The following is a 3,931-nucleotide window of genomic DNA, read 5'->3' as shown; positions in this document are numbered from 1 at the left end:
AAAGTTGAGCTTTGGTTAGGGGAGCATGAAGGCCAGTGGAGAGAATTTTTAACTGCAAATTTTAATTTTCTCATACAAATAGAGGTTCCCCCTCCCCCAAACACTGAGAGGTTAAACTTTATCCCGGTGAATTGGAAATTGAGGAAACCAGAGAAGCTATCAGAATATCAGTGTGAAACTTCAGAATAGTTTCTTTTTCAGGTTAAAAAAACTGGGCAAGCAACTTGCTAAGAAGTCAGGGCACAGACTTCTGACCCCTTTAAGAACTTCTACCAAAACGCTTCAGCTTTAAGCACTTTTACTTTAATTTTAATAACTTAATTGGAATGACACGGGAGTCGAGGTCTGCCAAAGCCAATATATTAAAAGACAGACTACCACGGCCCAGAAGCAGATAATTCACTCAGCTCCAGAGGGGTGACAATCATGGTTGCTGGCTCCCTCCTGGTTTTCAGCATGTGAGCACACTGACAGTTCTATGGGAAGCAGAGCACGCCAACAGAGGTCTTAGAGTCCATAGATGTAGTAGAATACTTTAAAAAGACACATAAAAAAGAGAACACTTTTTTTTTAAACTAAGGCAGTTTAATTAAAGCTACATATGGTTTGAAATGGTTGCTGTTCTTTCTCTTCTGACAACCTTATAATTCACCTTTCATAAAAAGAAAACTCTGAAGTCCTTCACTTAAATCAGTGAGATGATAGCTTCAGTAAGGATTGTTGTGTTGGGCTGTAATACAAGATTATTTGAGGCCCAACAAAGGCCAGGGCTGAATTTAACAGGCCATTGGCTGCAAGGAGCAGTGTCATTAGACACCACCCACCAGCTCACGTTGAAAGTTTCCTTAAGCTTTTGAATTTTGAAATTTAAAACACATACAAGGAAATCCTGCTATGCGAAACAATAAGGGTGGACTTTGAAGGTGTTACGCTAAGTGAAGTAAGTCAGAGAAAGATAAATATTGTATGGTATCACTTACATGTAGAATCTAAAAAAAGGCTGAACTTATAGATACAGAGGGCAGATTGGTGGTGCCAGAGGTGGGGGCAGTGAAATGGATGAAGGTGGTCAAAAAGGTCCAAGCTTCCAGTTGTAAGACACATAAGTCTTGGGGATGTAATGTATAGTATGGTAGCTATAGTTAACAGTATGTATTGTATATCTGGAAGTTGGTAAGAGAGTAGATCTTAAAAGTTCTCATCACAAGAAAAGAAACTGTTAACTGTGTGGGGTGATGTTCAGATGTTAACTAAACTTACTGTGGGGATCATCTCGCAATATAGACATGTATCAAATCACTATGTTGTACACCTAAAACGAATACAATGTTACATGTCAATTATATCTGTTAATTAAAACTCCACTTCTCTATTATTACTAAATCAATTACATCTCAAAAGGTAAAGTTTGGAGGAAAAAGAAGCATATACAAAAACGCAAGAAACAAAAACGTGTGCCCTAATGATTTATCACAAAGCAAACCCTCATGTAACGACCACATAGATCAAGAAATAGAATCTTGCCAGCACTTCCAACCTGCCCCATCCCACACCCAACCCCTGCTCTCCGCCATGTGCTCTTCATCTTCCCCTGGCTATTGTGATCACTTCTTTACTGGCTTTATTTAGTTTCGATGTAGCCCCAAACTCTACGGTTCTGTCTGTTCTGAATTTTATAGTAAATGGAATCCTACAGTATAAGTGCCTTCCTGACTGGCTTCTTTTGCTCAACATTTTTGTGAAATTTTCCCAGGATCTGATGGTAGCTGTAGTTTGTTCATTTTCCCTCATTTATAATCTTCTATTGTATATACCTAAAATTGACTTCTCCGTTTTACTTTTTTTTGAATCTCAGTCTTTACCTGCTGCAAGACTTCACACACTCAGGCCCAGTGCCAGGGCTCAGATCTTGTTGAAAGCAGCACTGTGGACGCTCTGCATGTGCTCCTGGGATTTGGTGATCCCCTCTTCCAGCAAGCCCGTCCCCACCTTGTCGTCCTCCTTCACACACAGGACCTGCAGCCTGTGGATGCCGTGGCCCACAGGCATCAGCTTGGAACAGGTCAGCCGGTCCAGTTGGACCGAGGGCACACAGGCCTCCAGCCAGGCCCTGACCATCTCGTCATCCCAGGGCTTGATGTCCAGGATGGAGGGCTTGGCCACCAGGGCCGGCTTCTCAGTGTATTGCCGCAGCCTCTCCTCCCACAGTCGGTCAGCCTCCTTGTCCTCCGCCTAGTCGCTGCCACACACGTCAGTGTCATGGTCCTCGTCGTCCGCAGCGGAGGCCGCCTTCTGGGTAGGGGTGGGGGAGCTCCACCTGGCGCACGGGAGACACTCGCTGGGGCTGCGGGGCTGCGGGGCTGCGGCCCGGTGAGCGGGCGAGCTCTTCTCCAGCGCCCTTAGCCGGGCCTCCAGCTTGGACACAGTCTGCTGCAGATCCTGCTTCTCCCCTCGCAGGATCCTCTCTGCTGCCAGGCGGGCAATCCCGATAACCAGCTCTCTGCAGCCCTCACTTGCCCGCTGGAGCCACCCACGCCCGAACTTCCTGTGGTTGTGGAGTTCTGGATGGTTCCTCTGGCTCTCGCGAGATTGCAGAGCTGTCGCGAGATTTCGCTGGCGGCCGTCTTCTGGGTGAGGAACCCTCCAGAGGCCTTGCATCTGCTGGTGGAATCTCCTTTCTGCGTCATCGTACTTGACCTTGGCGAACCAGATGTTCTCGTGCACTAGGAAGCTTGTGGCCATTTTCACGTCTGCCAAGGACTCGGCGACCAAAGAAGAGAGCGCGGACGGCAGAGGAAAGGGTATCCATTTTACTTTTGACATGCATTTGGGTATTTCCAGCTTGAGACATAATGCCGTTGAGAACACTTCTGCTGCCTGTTGGTGCACAAGTCTGTTCTCTCTTCCTAGGAGTGGAAATTCTGGGTCCTAAGGTGTGCTTGACTGCAACCCTGCAGATAGTGCCAGTCCCTTTTCTCAGGGGGTTGTACTAATATACTTGCCAAGCAGCCGTGAAGCAGCATTCCTGTTTCTTTGTACTTCCTCAGCGATTGGCATTAAAGTCTTAAATTTTAGCCTTTCTGATTGGGTTTTAGTTCAAGGAAAATTCTCTCTACTCACAACACTCTGACACCAAATGTGTGGGTTTTTCAAACCAAGAAATAGTCTGTTTTTCTGTGGACACCCACTGGATGTTATACAACTTAATTTAATTCTGACACCACTACCTGGAGTTAGTCCAGACTTCGCAGCTTAGGGGCTCTGTCCCATGACACTGCCCCCACATCAGATGCTAATGGCAAGTAGTGGGTCCCAGGTTATCCATGCTTCTGTCTTACCTGGCTAAAAATTGGGGGTTCCCACAACCCCCTGATCAAGTTTGATAATTTCCTCACAGAACTTAGGCAAACACTTTACCTATTATTACCAGTTTATTATAAGGGATGTTATAAAGGATGCAATGAACAGTCAGATGAAGATTCTCATAGGGCAAGGTGTGGGAAATGTCCTTTCTGGGTGGGCCACCTTCTAAGCACCTCCATTTCTTCACCCTGAACCCTGTTCTCTGTGTGTGAATATATATATGACTAGCACAATAAGGTTAGTTAACATATCCATTACTTGACATAGTTATAATTTTTGAGTTGTGTTAAGAGCTTTTAAGATCTGCTCTCGTAGCTTCTGTTAAATATGCATACAGTATTAGTAACTGAAGTGACCATGCCGTGTATTACAATCCCAGAACTTACTCCTCTTATCACTGAAATTGGTACCCTTTGACCACCTTCTGCTAATCCCCCACCTCTACCTCCTGGCAATCACAGTCTATTTTCTGTTTCTATGAGTTTGGTTGTTTTAGATTCCATATGTAAGTGAGATAATACAGTATTTGTCTTCCTCTGTCTGACGTATTTTACTTGGCATAATGCCC

General features: G+C 45.1%; 1 pseudogene; it reads right to left on the bottom strand.

Moving 5' to 3' along the window:
• Positions 1-1,902: 1,902 nt before the first annotated feature.
• Positions 1,903-2,772, bottom strand: LOC105096531 (elongation factor 1-delta-like; annotated as a pseudogene).
• Between the last annotated feature and the right edge of the window lie 1,159 nt (positions 2,773-3,931).

The sequence above is a fragment of the Camelus dromedarius genome, chromosome 25 (genome assembly GCF_036321535.1).
Source record: "Camelus dromedarius isolate mCamDro1 chromosome 25, mCamDro1.pat, whole genome shotgun sequence".
Taxonomy (NCBI): domain Eukaryota; kingdom Metazoa; phylum Chordata; class Mammalia; order Artiodactyla; family Camelidae; genus Camelus; species Camelus dromedarius.
Note: the sequence above shows the minus strand (reverse complement) of the source record. Positions and strands in the feature narration are given on the sequence as shown.